This window comes from Heptranchias perlo, chromosome 11 (genome assembly GCF_035084215.1).
Source record: "Heptranchias perlo isolate sHepPer1 chromosome 11, sHepPer1.hap1, whole genome shotgun sequence".
NCBI classification, from domain to species: Eukaryota; Metazoa; Chordata; class Chondrichthyes; order Hexanchiformes; family Hexanchidae; genus Heptranchias; species Heptranchias perlo.
The window spans coordinates 55,699,468-55,720,613 of NC_090335.1; positions in this window are offsets into that span (position 1 = coordinate 55,699,468).

The window sequence follows — 21,146 nt, forward strand, 5'->3', positions numbered from 1 at the left end:
GACTTGAGCTACTCTGCTCTTTGCAATCTATATGAAGATTAAAGTCTCCCATTAAAACAACTCTGCTGTTGCTACAAGCCTCTCTAATCTCTGAATTAATACATTCTGCCACTTCACTGCTGCTATCAGGAGGCCTGTAGACAACTCCCATTACAGGTTTAAAACCTCTCTTATTCTTCAGTTCGAACCATAGTCTCTGCTGATTGCTTTCCCTTACCTATATCCTCTCTTACTAATGTTGTAATGGTATCTTTCATCAATAAGGATACCCCTCCTCCTCGCCCCATTTCCCTATCCTTTCTAAAGATCTTATAACTTGGAATATTTAACTCCTAATCATGATTAGCTTGTAGCCATGTCTCAGTAATGGCCACCCTCTAAGCTGTATTAGAGCCTCTAATTCATTCAATTTATTTCTTATAGTCTGTGTGTTCATATATAAAACTTTAGGGAAGGAAACCTGCCGTCCTTACCTGGTCTGGCCTATATGTGACTCCAGACCCACAGCAATGTGGTTGATTCTTAATTGCCCTCTGAAATGGCCTAGCAAGCCACTCAGTTGTAAAATCTCGCTACGAAAAGTCATAATAAGAATAAAACCGGACGGACCACCCGGCATCGGACCACTAGGCACCGGACACGACAACGGCAAACCAAGCCCAGTCGACCCTGCAAAGTCCTCCTCACTAACATCTGGGGACTTGTGCCAAAATTAGGAGAGCTGTCCCACAGACTAGTCAAGCAACAGCCTGACATAGCCATACTCACAGAATCATACCTTTCAGCCAACGTCCCAGATTCTTCCATCACCATCCCTGGGTATGTCCTGTCCCACCGGCAGGACAGACCGACCAGAGGTGGCGGTACAGTGATATACAGTCAGGAGGGAGTGGCCCTGGGAGTCCTCAACATTGACTCTGGACCCCATGAAATCTCATGGCATCAGGTCAAACATGGGCAAGGAAAACTCCTGCTGATTACCACCTACCGCCCTCCCTCAGCTGATGAATCAGTCCTCCTCCATGTTGGACACCACTTGGAGGAAGCACTGAGGGTAGCAAGGGCACAGAATGTACTCTGGGTGGGGGACTTCAATGTCCATCACCAAGTGTGGCTCGGTAGCACCACTACTGACCGAGCTGGCTGAGTCCTGAAGGACATAGCTGCCAGACTGGGCCTGCAGCAGGTGGTGAGCGAACCAACACGAGGGAAAAACGCACTTGACCTCATCCTCACCAATCTACCTGTCGCAAATGAATCTGTCCATGACAGTGTTGGTAGGAGTGACCACCGCACAGTGCTCGTGGAGATGAAGTCCCGTCTTTGCACTAAGAACACCATCCAACGTGTTGTGTGGCACGACCACCATGCTAAATGGGATAGATTCAGAACAGATCTAGCAGCTCAAAACTGGGCATCCATGAGGTGCTGTGGGCCATCAGCAGCAGCAGAATTGTATTCCAGCACAATCTGTAACCTCATGGCCCGGCATATTCCTCACTCCACCATTACCAACAAGCCAGGGGATCAACCCTGGTTCAATGAAGAGTGTAGGAGAGCATGCCAGGAGTAGCACCAGGCGTACTGAAAAATGAGGTGCCAACCTGGTGAAGCTACAACTCAGGACTACATGCATGCTAAACAGAGGAAGCAACATGCTATAGACAGAGTTAAGCAATTCCACAACCAACGGATCAGATCAAAGCTCTGCAGTCCTGCCACATCCAGTCGTGAATGGTGGTGGACAATCAAACAACTAACGGGAGGAGGAGGCTCTGCAAACATAGCCATCCTCAATGATAGCGGAGTCCAGCACCTGAGTGCAAAAGACAAGGCTGAAGCGTTTGCAACCATCTTCAGCCAGAAGTGCCGAGTGGACGATCCATCTCGGCCTCTTCCCGATATCCCCACCATCACAGAAGCCAGTCTTCAGCCAATTCGATTCACCCCACGTGATATCAAGAGACGGCTGAGTGCACTGGATACAGCAAAGGCTATGGGCTTCGACAACATCCCAGCTGTAGTGCTGAAGACTTTTGCTCCAGATCTAGCTGCGCCTCCAGCCAAGCTGTTCCAGTACAGCTACAACACTGGCAACTACCCGACAATGTGGAAAATTGCCCAGGTATGTCCTGTCCACAAAAAGCAGGACAAATCCAATCCGGCCAATTACAGCCCCATCAGTCTACTCTCCATCATTAGCAAAGTGATGGAAGCTGTCGTCGATAGTGCTATCAAGCGGCACTTACTCACCAATAACCTGCTCACTGATGCTCAGTTTGGGTTACGCCAGGACCACTCGGCTCCAGACCTCATTACAGCCTTGGTCCAAACATGGACAAAAGAGCTGAATTCCAGAGGTGAGGTGAGAGTGACTGCCCTTGACATCAAGGCAGCATTTGACTGAGTGTGGCACCAAGGAGCCCTAGTAAAAATGAAGTCAATGGGGATCAGGGGGAAAACTCTCCAGTGGCTGGAGTCATACCTAGCACAAAGGAAGATGATAGTGGTTGTTGGAGGCCAAACATCTCAGCCCCAGGGCATTACTGCAGGAGTTCCTCAGGGCAGTGTCCTAGGCCCAACCATCTTCAGCTGCTTCATCAATGACCTTCCCTCCATCATAAGGTCAGATATGGGGATGCTCGCTGATGATTGCACAGTGTTCAGTTCCATTCGCAAACCCTCAAATAATGAAGCAGTCCGAGCCCGCATGCAGCAAGACCTGGACAACATCCAAGCTTGGGCTGATAAGTGGCAAGTAACATTCGCGGCAGACAAATCAAGCAATGACCATCTCCAACAAGAGAGAGTCTAACCACCTCCCCTTGACGTTCAACGGCATTACCATCGCCGAATCCCCCAACATCAACAACCTGGGGGTGACCATTGACTAGAAACTTAACTGGACCAGCCACATAAATACTGTGACTACAAGAGCAGGTCAGAGGCTGGGTATTCTGCAGCGAGTGACTCACCTCCAGACTCCCCAAAGCCTTTCCACCATCTACAAGGCACAAGTCAGGAGTGTGATGGAATACTCTCCACTTGCCTGGATGAGTGCAGCTCAAACAACACTCAAGAAGCTCGACACCATCCAGGACAAAGCAGCCCGCTTGATTGGCACCCCATCCACCACCCTAAACATTCACTCCCTTCACCACCGGCGCACTGTGGCTGCAGTGTGTACCTTCTGCAGGATGCACTGCAGCAAATCGCCAAGACTTCTTCGACAGCACCTCCCAAACCCGCGACCTCTACCACCTAGAAGGACAAGAGCAGCAGGTACATGGGAACAGCACCACCTGCACGTTCCCCTCCAAGTCACACACCATCCCGACTTGGAAATATATCGCTGTTCCTTCATCGTCGCTGGGTCAAAATCCTAGAACTCCCTTCCAAACAGCACTGTGGGAGAACCTTTACCACACGGACTGCAGCGGTTCAAGAAGGCAGCTCACCACCACCTTCTCAAGGGCAATTAGGGATGGGCAATAAATGCCGGCCTCGCCAGCAACGCCCACATCCCATGAACGCATGTAAAAAAAGACCCTAACCTGTCCTTCTGCCCAGATGCTGTCCTTCTCACACCATTTAACTTAACACGTTTCTTATTTGTCATTCCTGCTGTAACTACTTTAGTTATTTTAGTATTCTCTTCATCCTGGAGTATCTATATCACTGTTTGTGACCTGAACTCTGCTCTTACCCTTTTTTTGAATCTTTAAGCTATCATTTTTACTATTGCTTCAGACTGAGCCCTCCCCTAACTATAATAATTTTCCAAAGTTCTGGCAATTCAGGAACCGTTCCTTTAGATTGGAAAATTGCATATGTCACTTCGCTATTTAAGAAAGGTGAGAGAGGGAAATCAGGGACCGATAGACCAGTTAACCTAACAACTGTTGTTAGGAAATTACTAGAGTCTGTAAGTGAGGATAGAGCGACTGAACATCTTGAAAATTTTTAGCTGATCAAAGAGAGCTAGCATGGATTTGTAAAGGGTGGGTCATGCCTGACGAACCTGATTGAATTTTTTGAAGAGGTGACTAAAGTAGTGGTCAGAGGAATGTCTAGGGATGTTGTTTATATGGGCTTCCAGAAGGCATTCGATAAAGTCCCTCAATTGAGACTGTTAGCTGAAGTTGAAGCTCATTGAATTGAGAGCAAATTATGGACCTGGTTCGGAAATTGGCTGAGTGGCTGGAGACAGAGAGTAGGGATAATGGGCAGGTACTCAAATTGGTAGGATGTGACTAGTGGTGTCCCACAGGCATCTGTTTTGGACGCCTCAACTATTCATTGTATTTATTAACGACTTAGATGAGGGGATAGAGAGCCCATATCCAAGTTTGTCAATGTCACAAAAATAGGCAGCATTGTAAGCAGTGTAGATGGAAGCATAAAATCACAGAGAGCTGTTAATAGATTAAGTGAATGGGCGAAACTGTAGCAAATGGATTTCAATGTAAGCAAGTGTGAGGTCATTCACTTTGGTCCTAAAAAGGATAGATCAGAGCACTTTCTAAATGGTGTAAAGCTCAAAACAGTGGAGGTCCAAAGAGACTTAGGGGTCCATGTATATAGATCATTAAAATATCATGGACGGGTACAGAAAATAATCAAACAGGCTAATAGAATGCTGGCCTTTATATCCAGAGAACTAGAATACAAGGGGGTAGAAGTTATGCTACAGTTTTACAAAGCCCTAGTCAGATCACACTTGGAGTACTGTGTTCAGTTCAGGGCACCGCACCTTAGGAAGGATTTATTGGCCTTGGAGGGAGTGCAGCGTAGATTTACTGGAATGCTACCTGGACTCCAAGGGTTAAATTATGAGGAGAGTTTACACAAACTATGGTTGTATTCCCTGGAATTTAGAAGATTAAGGGGTGATTTGATTGAAGTTTTCAAGATATTAATGGGAACTGATAGGGTAGATAGAGAGAAACTGTTTCCGCTGGTTGGGGAGTCTAGGATTAGGGGACAGAGCCTAGGACTTTCGGGATTGAAGTTAGGAAACACTTCTTCACGTAAAGGGTGGTCGAAGTTTGGAACTCTCTTCCGCAAACAGCAGTTGATGCTAGCTCAATTGTTAATTTTAAATCTGAGATTGATAGATTTTTGCTAACCAAAGGTATTAAGGGAAATGGGACTAAGGCGGGTTAGGTCAGAGATCAGCCATGATCACATTGAATGGCGAAACAGGCTCGAGGGGCTAAATGGCCTATTCCTGTTTCTGTGTTCCTACGCTCCCCCTGTTTATTAGTTTAAAGTCCTTTTTACCACTCTATTTATCCTTTCCGCTAGGACCTTGGTCCCAGTCTGGTTCAGGTGCAACCCTCTTGTTCCAGTACTGGTGCCAGTGTCCCATGAAATGTAACCCCCCTTCCCGCACCATTCCTTTAGCCACGTGTTCACCTTTCTGATCTGTTTGTCCCTATGAGGAGGAAAGCTGTAGACTGCAAGAAGATATCAATGGACTGGTCAGGTGGGCAGAAAAGTGGCAAATGGAATTCAATCCAGAGAAGTGTGAGGTAAAGCATTTCGGGAGGTCAAACAAGGCAAAGGAATACACAATAAATGGGAGGATACTGAGAGGTGTAGAGGAAGAGAGGGACCTTGGAGTGCATGTACACGGATCCCTGAAAGTAGCAGGACAGGTAGATGCGGGTGGTTAAGGAGGCATACAGGATACTTTCCTTTATTAGCCAAGGCATAGAATATAAGAGTAGGGAGGTTATGCTAGAACTGTATAAAACACTAGTTAGGCCGCAGCTCGAGCACTGCGTACAGTTCTGGTCACCACATTACAGGAAAGATGTGATTGCACTAGAGAGGGTACAAAGAAAATTTACGAGGATGTTGCCAGGACTGGAGAATTTTAGCTATGAGGAAAGATTGGATAGACTGGGGTTGTTTTCTTTGGAACAGAGGAGGTTGAGGGGTGATTTAATTGAGGTGTATAAAAACTATGAGGGGCCAAGATAGAGTGGACAGGAAGGACCTATTTCCCTTCGGAGAGAGGTCAATAACTAGGGCGCATAGATTTAAATTAATTGGTAGAGGGATTAGAGGGGAGCTGAGGAAAATATTTTTTCATCCAAAGGGTAGTGAGGTCTGGAACTCACTGCCTGAAAGGGTGGTAGAGGCAGAAACCCTCATCACATTTAAAAAGTATTTGGATATGCACTTGAAGTCCATAACCTACAAGACTACGGACCAAATGCTGGAAAGTGGGATTAGACTGAATAGCTCTTTTTCGACTGGCACAGACACGATGGGCTGAATGGCCTCCTTCTATGTTTCTACACCATTCGCATGTAGCTCGGGAAATAATCCTGAAATTACCACCCTTAAGGTCCTGCTTTTTAGTTTAGCTCCTAACTCCTGATATTCCCTCAGCAGGACCTCCTCCCTTTACTTCACGGTATATCACGGGGTTCTGGGCTTGGTCTGGGGTTTGGGGCTTGGGGCTTGGTCTAGGTCTGGGTCTGGGTCTGGGGTTTCGGGGCTGGGGTGACTCCGCTGACTGAAATAGTTTTTTGTTGTCTATACCTGTCATTAGTTCTGACATGGACCACGACAATTGGATTTTCCCTCTCCCTTTTCAAATTCCTTTCCAGCCACCCTGAGATATCCCTTACCCCAGCACCAGGTAGGCAACACACCCTTCGGAACTCTCGATCATGGCTGCAGAGGATACTATCTATCCCCCTGATTATTGAATCTCCAATAACTAATACATTTCTATTCCACTCCTCCCCACTTTGGACAGCCCTCTGCTCCATGGTGCCTAGGTGGCTGTCCTCCCCGCAGTCCTTCTCCTTATCCTCACAGGTATCAGGTACAAGTCTGGGTGACCTCCTCCTCTATCTCCCCTTGGTTTCCCCTACCCTGCTTACTGACAGTCTCCCCTTCCTGCACGTGAGTGCAAAAGACAAGGCTGAAGTGTTTGCAACCATCTTCAGCCAGAAGTGCCAAGTGGACGATTCATCTCGGCATCCTCCCGATATCCCCATCATCACTGAATCCAGTCTTCAGCCAATTCGATTCACTCCACGTGATGTCAAGAAACGGCTGAGTGCACAGGGTACAGCAAAGGCCATGGGCCCCGACAACATCCCGGCAGTAGTGCTGAAGACTTTTGCTCCAGAACTAGCTGCGCCTCTAGCCAAACTGTTCCAGTGCAGCTACAACACTGGCCTCTACCCAACAATGTGGAAAATTGCCCAGGTATGTCCTGTCTAACAAAAAGCAGGACAAATCCAATCCAACCAATTACTGCCCCATCAGCCTACTCTCAATCATCAGCAAAGTGATGGAAGGTATCGTCGACAATGCTATCAAGCGGCACTTACTCACCAATAACCTGCTCACCGATGCTCAGTTTGGGTTCCGCCAGGACCACTCGGCTCCAGACCTCATTACAGCCTTGGTCCAAACATGGACAAAAGAGCTGAATTCCAGAGGTGAGGTGAGAGTGACTGCCCTTGACATCAAGGCAGCATTTGACCGAGTGTGGCACCAAGGAGCCCTAGTAAAATTGAAGTCAATGGGAATCAGGGGGAAAACTCTCCAGTGGCTGGAGTCATACCTAGCACAAAGGAAGATGGTAGTGGTTGTTGGAGGCCAAGCATCTCAGCCCCAGGGCATTGCTGCTGGAGTTCCTCAGGGCAGTGTCCTAGGCCCAACCATCTTCAGCTGCTTCATCAATGACCTTCCCTCCATCATAAGGTCAGAAATGGGGATGTTCGCTGATGACTGCACAGTGTTCAGTTCCATTCGCAACCCCTCAGATAATGAAGCAGTCCGAGCCCGCATGCAGCAAGACCTGGACAACATCCAGGCTTGGGCTGATAAGTGGCAAGTAACATTCGCGCCAGATAAGTGCCAGGCAATGACCATCTCCAACAAGAGAGAGTCTAACCACCTCCCCTTGACGTTCAACATCGCCGAATCCCCCACCATCAACATCCTGGGTGTCACCATTGACCAGAAACTTAACTGGACCAGCCACATAAATACTGTGGCTACAAGAGCAGGTCAGAGGCTGGGTATTCAGCGACGAGTGACTCACCAATCAGGAGTGTGATGGAATACTCTCCACTTGCCTGGATGAGTGCAGCTCCAACAACACTCAAGAAGCTTGACACCATCCAGGACAAAACAGCCCGCTTGATTGGCACCCCATCCACCACCCTAAACATTCACTTCCTTGATAGCACTGTCGACGACACCTTCCATCACTTTGCTGATGATTGAGAGTAGACTGATGGGGCGGTAATTGGCCGGATTGGATTTGTCCTGCTTTTTGTGGACAGGACATACCTGGGCAATTTTCCACATTGTCGGGTGGATGCCAGTGTTGTAGCTGTACTGGAACAGCTTGGCTAGAGGCGCAGCTAGTTCTGGAGCACAAGTCTTCAGCACTACAGCTGGGATGTTGTCGGGGCCCATAGCCTTTGCTGTATCCAGTACACTCAGCCGTTTCTTGATATCACGTGGAGTGAATCGAATTGGCCGAAGACTGGCTTCCGTGATGGTGGGGATATCGGGAGGAGGCTGAGATGGATTATCCACTCGGCACTTCTGGCTGAAGATGGTTGCAAACGCTTCAGCCTTGTCTTTTGCACTCACGTGCTGGACTCCGCCATCATTGAGAATGGGGATGTTTGCAGAGCCTCCTCCTCCCGTTAGTTGTTTAATTGTCCACCACCATTCACGACTGGATGTGGCAGGACTGCAGAGCTTTGATCTGATCCGTTGGTTGTGGAATCGCTTAGCTCTGTCTATAGCATGTTGCTTCCGCTGTTTAGCATGCATGTAGTCCTGAGTTGTAGCTTCACCAGGTTGGCAGCTCATTTTTCGGTACGCCTGGTGCTGCTCCTGGCATGCTCTTCTACACTCCTCATTGAACCAGGGTTGATCCCCTGGCTTGTTGGTAATGGTAGAGTGAGGAATATGCCGGGCCATGAGGTTACAGATTGTGCTGGAATACAATTCTGCTGCTGCTGATGGCCCACAGCGCCTCATGGATGCCCAGTTTTGAGCTGCTAGATCTGTTCTGAATCTATCCCATTTAGCACGGTGGTCGTGCCACACAACACGTTGGATGGTGTCCTCAGTGCAAAGACGGGATTTCATCTCCACGAGGACTGTGTGGTGGTCACTCCTACCAATACTGTCATGGACAGATGCATTTGCGACAGGTAGATTGGTGAGGACGAGGTCAAGTAAGTTTTTCCCTCGTGTTGGTTCGCTCACCACCTGCCGCAGGCCCAGTCTGGCAGCTATGTCCTTCAGGACTCGGCCAGCTCGGTCCGTAGTGGTGCTACCGAGCCACACTTGGTGATGGACATTGAAGTCCCCCACCCAGAGTACATTTTGTGCCCTTGCTACCCTCAGTGCTTCCTCCAAGTGGTGCTCAACATGGAGGAGGACTGATTCATCAGCTGAGGGAGGGCGGTAGGTGGTAATCAGCAGGAGGTTTCCTTGCCCATGTTTGACCTGATGCCATGAGATTTCATGGGGTCCAGAGTCAATGTTCCTGGAAGGGTAGAATATTGTCGGGATGGTAGACTGTTGCAGGATAAATGAATCGTGACAACAACCTGGGTACCTTGCACAAACTTGAATGATCCTGTTTCTGTAATCGGACACCACCGAATTAATGGAGTGGTCGCCTTTTCTATTCAGGAATGCTGCTGGCTGGTGTTCTGGTGCCCTGATGTCACCATGGATGCAGTAAAGGTCGCCCCGGACACCAGGAAATCTAGCCACTGCTACAAATCCCCAAGCTCTCTCCTGCTAATTGTTGAGGTCAATGGGGAAGGCGATGTACTGCTCTGCCCAGGCGAACAGGGCATCGGTGACCTGTTTAATGCAGCTCTGTACTGCAGTCTGAGAGATGTGGAAGATATCGCCTGCAGTAGACTGCGAGGAGACAGTGGCAAAGAAATTAAGGGCCGTGGTGACTTTGACAGCCACTGGCAAAGCATGGCCACCTCACCACCCCCCCCCCGCCCCCTCTGGTCCAGCAGGCAGCAGGTCTTGTTGCAGGAGGCTGCAGAGGTCAGCAACAGCCTGCCTAGAGAAGCACTGCTCCTCGGATAGATCCAGGAACGTGACTCTGGGCCTGTACTGCTAGTGCGCTGGGTATAGCCTCCTACGAGCAGCCCCCTTCATCTGCTGTCTTCTAATTGATGCAGCTGTTGCTGGCGCTGGTTGCTGAGGCTGCTGCTCCTCTCCCTTCAACTGTTCATCCAAATGAAACTGGCAATAATAACATCAATAATAAGCAAGCAAAGCTCACTGAGGGTAAATAAGGCAACAAATCTCAGAGTAGCGATCTGAAAGCTGGAAACTCTCCTGGAAATACAAATAGCACAAAGATCCTCTGATCCACTTACCTGCGACTGAGTGCTCCTTTAAGTACTGCTTCAGTGGCTCTGAGAGACCAACCCCGCTAAGCTTTTACTGCCAGGTTGGGCACTTGGTGGGACTTCCGCAATTTTGCGTAAAACTGGCACCAGGGTACTAATTGCATCATAGGACACCAATTTATATGTATCCACATGGCATGTGAATTGGGCGTTTTGGCCAACTCACAAAACTGTGCGGTTAAGATGGCAGCGGGCAGCAGTGCATCAGGAATGCAGCAGTAAGTACTCTACTGCCAATTTAACCACCCACCTGTTCCATTCCTGTTGGACTGGCAGTGTTAAAATCCACTTAGAATCGTAGAATCATTACAGCACAGAAGGAGGCCATTCGGCCCTTCAAGCCCGTGCCAGCTCTTTGTACGAGCAATTCAGTTAGTCCCATTCCACCGCTTTTTCCCCATAACCCTGCACCTTTCTTCCCTTCAAATATTTATCTAATTCCTTTTTGAAAGCCACGATTGAATCTGCTTCCACCACCCTCTCAGGCAGCGCATTCCAGATCATAACTACTTGCTGCGTAAAAAAGTTTTTCCTCACATTGCCTTTTGTTCTTTTGCCAATCATCTTAAATCTGTGTCCTCTGGTTCTTGACCCTTCTACCAATTTCTCTTTATTTGCTTTATCTAAACCCTTCATGATTCTGGACACTTCTATCGAAACTCCCCGTAACCTTCTCTGCTCTAGGGAGAACAACCCCAGCTTCTCCAGTCTATCCATGTAACTGAAGTCCCTCATCCCTGGAACCATTCTAGTAAATCTTTTCTGCACCCTCACTAAGGCCTTCACATCCTTTCTAAATTGCGGTGCCCAGAATTGGACACAAGACTCCAGTTGTGGCTGAACCAGTGTTTTGTAAAGGTTCAACATAACATCCTTGCTTTTGCACTCTATGGCCCCAATATTACCAGGGAGGCGGGATAGCAGCGGGGTGGGCGACTTGGCACATGGGTAATCCGCCCAGTAAAATCCGTCCATTTCCCACGCGATCGCAGGGATATTGAAGCCACTTACCATGGCTTCCGGGTTTCCCGTCGTCAACCTGCGCAGCGGGCAGACTGTGCACCCACATCACAGGCTGTCAGCTGGAGGATCCCTATTTAAAGGGGCAGTCCTCCAATGCTGCTCCTGGAGCAAACAGCCAAAATTATAGAATGGAGCAGACCAGGGGAAAGGCTGCTCCCAGATTTACTGATGCCTCACTCCAGGTCCTACTGAATGGGGTGAGGAGGAGGGGGGATATATTCTACCCGGCGGACAGGAGGAAGTGGCCTGCCTCAGCCACCAATAAGGCATGGCTCGAGGTGGCAGAGGAGGTCACCAGCAGCAGTAATGTCTCCCGCACCTGGATACAGTGCAGGAAGCACTTTAATGACCTAACTAGATCAGCCGAAGTGAGTACACTTACTTATTCTCCTACACTCCGTCTTCCACATCACCACCCCCACTCCACAACTCCTTCTGCACTGCCAATACTACTCTATCACATCACTCCTCACACCCACTCAAAGCTCATCCTCAACTTACCTGCACTTACTCATCACTTCCTCACCTCCCCAGTACTCATTCCACCATTACCACTCAACCCAATCCTCATACAATGTCATGGCAGTGTCTCATACCAACCCGCTGATGCATCTCTTTCACGGTCAGCCTCACCCAAACCAATGCATTCAGCGGTTGGCCACATCACCATCCCTCACTCACGCCGTTCTACTTTCTCCCCTTATAGGAGAAGAGAGCCCAGAATGCACGGGAGAGGGCGAGGACCGGAGGGGGTCTGCATCATGTAGTCGTCCTCACAGACGCAGAGCAGGAGGCTCTGAAACTGAGCCGCACCCTCGAGTGCCTGTCCTTCGGGGATGCCAAGACTGGCACCCGAAAAACAGCTGGTGACAGAACTTTAACATTCAGCACACACAATATCAATTGATGTTAACATGCCTTGCCATCTTAAGCACCTCAATATCTGTCATCATGCTTAATATTGCCTTCTGTTCTCTTACAGGGCCTTCAGTGACCGCCATGACGGCGGAGGGCGATTCCTCAAAGGACCTGCCGGCCCCTGAGGGGGCACCGTCACATCTGAGCCAGCCATCCACCAGCATAGATACACACACCTCGGAGGGTCCCCGTCCTCACTTAGTTGGGGTCACACATGGTAAGTCACCACATACGTGAGCCTGAGCAGACACTGGTGGCAGGGGCAGCTGTGGAGAGTCCGCTTCAGTGGGAGCACTCTTCTCCAGGCTCTGCTCAGTTGGGCACAGACGCTGAACCCTGGGGGCCATCCATGAAAAGGAGAATGATTGAGGGGCAGCAGCACATCTGCGAGGTGCTGGAACAGGTGCCACGCGCACTCTCCACAATCGCGCAGAGAATGGAGGAGTCCAACTCCTGCATGAGTGGAATGGTGGCACAGGTAAAGGAGGGCATCTCTGAGATACTGTCACAGGGACGTGAGGGCATCTCTGAGATAGTGTCACGGGTAAGTGCGGGAATGTCTGCGATGGAGGGAAGGCTAGCCTCCATGGAGCTTCAAGCACGGCTCACAAATGAGTCCACTGAGGCCCTGACAACGGCTCTTTGGATTGAGGGTGAACAACATTCTGCCGCCTTAAACAGGCAGGCAGATACTTTGGCACTGGCCTTACAAGGCTTCACACATGTCCTCCAAACTGTCGTCCAGCAGAGTGGTAGGAGTGATGTGGGCCTGGCCCAGGAGAGGGATGATGGCGAAAGGGGACATGGAAGTGGGGACGCCACTCAAAGCGCCCCCACGTCTCACCCGTTTCACCCCTCTCAACCAGCACCCACAATGCTGCCTCCTCTCCAGGTGGTCAAGTCTGCCCCCGCACAGCTGCAGGTGGAGCAGTCTTTGGAGGGGACCTCGTGGGCACCGAAACCCAGAGGGCGTAGGCCCAAAGTATCTAATTGGTCAGGATATGAACAAGAGCAACCTGCCACTACCTCTGCTGCAGCCACAGGGTAGGCACCACACAGGAGTAGTCGTAAGCGTAAGGCGAAGGTTTTGTGAGCACAAAGGGGATGCACAAGGGTGTTTGACGGTTTGTCATGTTTTTTATTTATATTTGATTTTTGTTAAACGCGCATTAAATATTATTATTGTCACCACTACTGCCACGTCTTGGCCATTCTTGACTGGCTTGTGTAACAAGGCCCTTTCATGAGGTTCACCATGAATGCCCACACTTGATGCCACCCATTGGGTCACCCTACAATGGGTGTACATGTAGCTGAAGGACTGTTTTGTGCAAGGGGCGGGTAGTGGAGGGGGCTGGCGTGGGCGCTGCTCTGTCCAGGTGGTGAGGACTGGACTCTTCACACTGTCTGATGTTAGGAGAACCGTTCACATATCAGTGATTCCCTGGCCTCACGAGCAGCCAGGTGAGCCGCTGTTCTGTCCATGGGTTGCTTCTCCTCCTCTGCCTCCTCCTCCTCCTCCTCCTCCTTAATATGGGTGGCAAATGTGGATGGGGCCTCCTCAAGCAGCACCCCTCTCTGTTGTGCCCTGTTGTGCAGGGCACAACACACGACTATAATGCGTCCCACTCTGTCTGGCGTGTATTGAAGCACTCACCCAGAATGATCAAGGCACCTGAAGCGCATCTTGAGCAGCCCTATAGCCTGCTCAATTGTAGACCCAGTAGCGATGTGGCTGTCGTTATATCGATGCTGTTGCTTGGTGGTGGGGTTCCTCAGAGGTGTCATGAGCCACGTGTGCAGGGGATATCCCTTGTCCCCGAGGAGCTAGCCTGTGCGGGTGTTGGGTGCGTGGAAGAGGGGCAGGATGTTGGATTCCCGGAGGATGAAGGAATCGTGGCAGCTGCCAGGGTATCTGGCGCAAACGTGAAGGAATCTCTTGTGGTGGTCACAAACGAGCTGAGTGTTGATGAAGTGATAGCCCTTCCTGTTGATGAACAGTCCTGGCTCTTGTGGAGGTTCTCGTATTGCTATATGGGTGCAATCGATTACACCCTGCACCTGTGGGAAGCCAGCCACAGCATGGAATCCCATTGCCCTTTCTGTCTGGCTGAGGTCATCCATGGGGAAGTTGACGTGGTGCGAGGCCCTGCGAAACAAGCCGTCAGTGACCTGCCTTATGCACTTGTGTGCAGACAACTGAGAGAGCCCGGTGGCACCCTGGAACAATCCGGAGATGAAGAAGTTGAGGGCAATGGTGACTTTGGCAGCAACAGGTAAGGAAATGCTGCTCGGGCCAGCCGGGAGGAGCTCGGCATGAAGGAGGCTGCAGATGTCCACAACTATCTGGCGACTGATTCTGAGCCTCAGTATGCACTGCTCCTCAGAGAGGTCCAGGAAGCTGAGCCTCGGTCTGTAGACCCTGTTGCGAGGGTAGTGCCTCCTGCGACATCGCTCTCTCTGTTGTTGCCCTCTGTGCTGTTGTGCAGGTGCCAGTGGTGCAGCACTGTGTGGCGGAGCTCAACGTGGCGGAGGTGGATGGCGTGCCTGGCGAGGCTGGTGATGTTGTTCGTCCTCGGATGAAGTGATGAATGCAGCTGTGGCGCCCCTCCATCCTGATGGTGTGAGTTTGAGGGGGTCCGCAAAGTAGATAAATGTGTTTGCACAGCAGAGTTTTGGGTATAAATTAAGAATTTTGAGTGGAAAGACAAAGGTGTTGCAGCCAAAACATTGTCTGAAGTGACAGAGTTCCCTGCTGTAATAAGTGAGGTTTCCCCCCCAACTGTCAAATAATCCTTTGCATCTCCCAATGGCTGCCGGCTGAAACACATCTGCTCCAACAGGGAGTGTTTCCCACAGCACGGGAAACATGCTGAGGATCCTCCAAAATTGCATCCCTGCCAATATCTCGACTCAATGAAATCTCTCAAGTACCTCAACTATCTATCTAACTATCTCAAGCAGCATCCCACCGGCATTAATTGCCGATGGGCATCTCGCATTCAGGAACAGTGCGCGCACCCAAACACGTCACTGGGGAACCCAGTAGTCAGTGGGTTGGAGCCGTGCTCCGAACCTGCTCCGAGATTCCGCCATTTTAGTAGCCCCCCCGCCCCCCAATGCATCCGCTCCGCCATCTGAAAATCAGCCTCAATGCCTCCATTTATAAAGCCCAGGATCCCGAATGCTTTTTTAACCGCTTTCTCAACCTGTCCTGCCACCTTCATAGATTTGTGCACATACTTAAATTAGTTGGACAAGTTCCTTTCTGGATAAATTATTGTTTCAGGTCCGTAGCAATAAGTATAAAACATAAGTAAGAATATGTGGAGTAGCAGAAGCATTGACCTAACATAGACATGAGTAAGCAAGCATTGAGAAATGCCAGTGAAGGATGGGTCAATAATCTGCTCCAGGATCAGATTACTGTTTACCTTAGTTTGAAATCTTATGTTGATACAAGGACAAACTTTATGAGAACAAGGATTTAAACTGTCTGATGAGGAAAAAGTGTTGCTTGTTCTTTTACAGGTTGTACAGGCATAAAAAGGGGACCAATATCCTCGCGGGGGCATTTGCTAGTTCTGTTGGGGAGGGTTTAAACTAGTATGGCAGGGGGATGGGAACCAAAGGACAGGTACAGATAGGTCAAATTCAGACCAGGAAACAGGAAGTACAAAAGCAGTCAGTGACGTAGTTAGCGACTCAGAATGGCAAAAGAAGCAAAGTTAAATAGTGTTCAGCACAGGAGTTTGATGGGGTTAAAGGGTATATACTTCAATGCAAGGAGTATTACAAACAAAGCAGATGAGCTAAGGGCACAGATAGACACATGGCAGCGGGAGGAGGAGGCTGTGCAAACATCCCCATCCTCAATGATGGCGGAGTCCAGCACGTGAGTGCAAAAGACAAGGCTGAAGCGTTTGCAACCATCTTCAGCCAGAAGTGCCGAGTGGATGAACCATCTCGGCCTCCACCCGATATCCCCACCATCACGGAAGCCAGTCTTCGGCCAATTCGATTCACTCCACGTGATATCAAGAAACGGCTGAGTGCACTGGATATAGCAAAGGCTATGGGCTCCGACAACATCCCAGCTGTAGTGCTGAAGACTTGTGCTCCAGAACTAGCTGCGCATCTAGCCAAGCTATTCCAGTACAGCGACAACACTGGCATCTACCCGACAATGTGGAAAATTGCCCAGGTATGTCCTGTCCACAAAAAGCAGGACAAATCCAATCCGGCCAATTACCTCCCCATCAGTCTACTCTCAATCATCAGCAAAGTGATGGAAGGTGTCATCGACAGTGCTATCAAGCAGCACTTACTCACCAATAACATGCTCACCGATGCTCAGTTTGGGTTCCGCGAGGACCACTCAGCTCCAGACCTCATTATGGCCTTGGTCCAAACATGGACAAAAGAGCTGAATTCCAGAGGTGAGGTGAGAGTGACTGCCCGTGACATCAAGGCAGCATTTGACCTAGTGTGGCACCAAGGTGCCCCAGTAAAATTGAAGTCAATGGGAATCAGGGGGAAAACTCTCCAGTGGCTGGAGTCATACCTAGCACAAAGGAAGATGGTAGTGGTTGTTGGAGGCCAATCATCTCAGCCCCAGGACATTGCTGCAGGAGTTCCTCAGGGCAGTGTCCTCGGCCCAACCATCTTCAGCTGCTTCATCAATGACCTTCCCTCCATCATAAGGTCAGAAATGGGGATGTTCGCTGATGACTGCACAGTGTTCAGTTCCATTTGCAACCCCTCAAATAATGAAGCAGTCCGAGCCCGCATGCAGCAAGACCTGGACAACATCCAGGCTTGGACTCATAAGTGGCAAGTAACATTCGCGCCAGATAATTGCCAGGCAATGACCATCTCCAACAAGAGAGAGTCTAACCACCTCCCCTTGACATTTTCACATCGTTCACCTGACGAAGGAGGAAGCCTCTGAAAGCTTGTGAATTTAAAATAAAATTGCTGGACTATAACTTGGTGTTGTAAAATTGTTTACAATTGACATTCAACGGCATTACCATCGCCGAATCCCCCACCATCAACATCGTGGGGGTCACCATTGACCAGAAACTAAACTGGATCAGCCATATAAATACTGTGGCTACAAGAGCACGTCAGAGGCTGGGTATTCTGCGGCGAGTGACTCACCTCCTGACTCCACAAAGCCTTTCCACCATCGACAAGGCACAAGTCAGGAGTGTGATGGAATATTCTCCACTTGCTTGAATGAGTGCAGCTCCAACAACACTCAAGAAGCTCGACACCATCCAAGATAAAGCAGCCCGCTTGATTGGCACCCCATCCACCACCCTAAACATTCACTCCCTCCACCACCGGCGCACTGTGGCTGCAGTGTGCACCATCCACAGGATGCACTGCAGCAACTCGCCAAGGCTTCTTCGACAGCACCTCCCAAATCCACGATCTCTACCACCTAGAAGGACAAGAGCAGCAGGCACATGGGAACAACACCACCTGCACGTTCCCCTCCAAGTCACACACCATCCCGACTTGGAAATATATTGCCGTTCCTTCATTGTCGCTGGGTCATAATCCTGGAACTCCCTTCCTAACAGCACTGTGGGAGAACCGTCACCACACGGACTGCAGCGGTTCAAGAAGGCGGCTCACTACCACCTTCTTGAGGGCAATTAGGGCTGAGCAATAAATGCCGGCCTTGCCAGCGACGCCCACATCCCGTGAACGAATGAAAAAAAAACAAAGCAGATGAGCTAAGGGCTCAGAGAGACACATGGCAGCATGATATCATTGCTATAACGGCAACCTGGATTAAAGAGGGGGATAATTGGCAGCTCAATATCCCTGGATATAGAGTTTTCAGGCAGGATAGAGTGGGTGATAAAAAAGGAGGGGGGGGTAGCATTATTGGTTAAAGAATCAATTACAGTTGTGAGAGGGGATGATATGCTCAATGGATCATCAATCGGGGCCATATGGGTTGAGCTAAGAAATAAAATGGGGCAGTCACACTACTTGGAGTGTACTATAGACCCCCGAATAGCGAAAGGGAGATAGAAGAACAAATATGTAGGCAAATTTCTGAGTCCAAAAATAAGAGGGCAATAATAGTAGGGGACTTCAACTACCCTAACATCAACTGGGATTCAAACAGTGTGAGGGGCACAGAGGGCGCAGAATTCTTGATCGGTGTCCAGGAGAACATTTTTAGCCAGCACGTGACAAGCCCAACAAGAGGGGATGCAATTCTAGGTTTAGTCCTGGGAAATGAAGATGGACAAATGGGTGAAGTGACAGTGGGTGACCATATTGGGGATAGTGACCACAATTCAGTTAGTTTTAGCATTATTATGGAAAAGGACAGAGTTAAATCAGGAGTAAACGTTTTAAATTGGGGGAAGGCAAATTTTACAGAACTAAGAGGTGATTTGGCAGAAGTGGACTGGACACAACTACTTGAGGAGAAATCAGTGGCAAGCCAGTGGGAGGCACTAAAAAGTGAAATTCTACGGGTACAATGCAGACATGTCCCCTCAAAGAAAAAGGGTGGCACTGCCAAATTTAGAGCCTCCTGGTTGTCTAGAAGTATACGGGGCAAGATAATGCAGAAAATGAAAGCTTATGATTGTCACAGAAAACAAAATACTGCAGAAAGCCTAGAGGAGTATAGAAAGTACAGGGATGACGTAAAAAAGGAAATAAGGAAAGCAAAGAGAGGGCATGAAAAGATATTAGCTAGTAAGATTAAAGAAAACCCAAAGATGTTTTATCAGTACACTAAGAACAAGAGGATAGCGAAGGAAAAGTTGGGACCTATCAGGGATGTTAAGGGTAACTTGTGTATAGAAGCAGAGGATGTGGGTAGGATTTTAAATGAATATTTTGTCTCCATATTCACAAGGGAAAGGGATGATCCAGATGTAGTGGTTAAAGAGGAGAGGTGTGAAATATTGGATAAGGTAAACATTACAAGAGAGGAAGTACTAGAGGGACTGGAATCCTTGAAAGTTGATATTCACCAGGACTGGATGGATTGTTTCCTGGGCTATTGAAGGAAGCCAGCGAGGAAATAGCGGATGCTCTGAGGATCATTTTCCAATCCTCACTAGATACAGGGGAGGTATCGGAGGACTGGAAGACTGCAAACGTAGTACCATTGTTTAAAAAGGGTACGAGGGAAAGGCCAAACAATTATAGGCCGGTCAGTCTTACCTCGGTGGTGGGTAAACTATTAGAATCAATACTGAGCGATAGGATAAACTGTCACATGGAAAGGCATGGTTTAATCAGGGATAGTCAGCATGAATTTGTTCAGGGAAGGTCATGCCTTACAAATCTGATTGAATTCTTCGAGGAAGTGACAAGGAGGATTGAAGAGGGTAGTGTAGTGGATGTTGTCTACATGGATTTTAGTAAGGCATTTGACAAGGTCCCACATGGCAGACTGGTCAGAAAGGTAAAAGCCCATGGGATACAGGGAAATGTGGTGAATTGGATCCAAAATTGGCTCAGTAACAGGAAACAAAGGGTAAAAGCCGATGGATGTCTTTGCGAATGGAAATCCGTTTCCAGTGGTGTGCCACAGGGCTCAGTGTTTGGCCCCTTGCTGTTTGTGGTATATATTAAGGATTTGGACTTGAATGAAGGGGGCATGATTGGCAAATTTGCAGACGACCCAAAAATTGGCCGTGTAGTTGATAGTGAAGAGGATAGCTGTAGATTCCAAAAAGATATCAATGGGTTGGTGGAGTGGATGGAAAAGTGGCAAATGGAGTTCAACCCGGAGAAGTGTGAGGTAATGCACTTGGGGAGGGCAAACAGTAAAAGGGAATACACAGTAAACGGGAATATATTGAGAGGGGTAGAGGAGGTGAGAGACCTTGGAGTGCATGTGCACAGGTCCTCAAAGGTGGCAGTACAGGTAGATAAGGTTGTGAAGAAGGCATACGGAATGCTCTCTGTTATTAGCCGAGGTATAGAATACAAAAGCAGGGATGTAATGATGGAACTTTATAAAACGCTGTTAAGGCCACAGCTGGAGTATTGTGCGCAGTTCTGGTCACCACATTACAGGAGGGACATAATTGCTGTGGAGAGAGTGCAGAGAAGATTTACAAGAATGTTGCCAGGGCTTGAAAATTGCAGCTACGATAAGAGATTGGATAGGCTGGGGTTGTTTTCCTTGGAGCAGAGGAGGCTGAAGGGAGTCTTGATTGAGGTGTACAAAATTATGAGGGGCCCAGATAGAGTAGACCGGAAGTACCTGTTTCCCCTAGCGGAGAGTTCAAGAATTAGAGGACATAGATTTAAGCTGATTGGCGGAAGGATTAGAGGGGACATGAGGAAAAACTTTTTTACCCAGAGGGTGGTGGGTGTATGGAATTCGCTGCCTGAATTGGTGGTAGAGGCAGGGACCCTCAACTCTTATAAAAAGTACCTGGACCTGCACCTAAAGTGCTGTAAGCTGCAGGACTACGGACCGGGTGCTGGAAGGTGGGATTAGAATGGGCACCTGGTTGTTCTTCGAGCCAGCGCGGACACGATTGGCCAAATGGCCCCCTTCTGTGCTGTATCTTTTCTATGGTTCTTTGGTTCTAAAAAGGTCAAACAGAGGATTGCTGGGTATGGTCCAGCGTGGATCTGATCATTTTGAAAGAGGAGTATTGGGATTGCTGCTGCAGGTCCGATTGCAAAACATTTTGCACAATTCAAAAGTTTATAGGACAGGCAGATGGTAAAACACATAGGTATAACTGGATTCATGTTTGG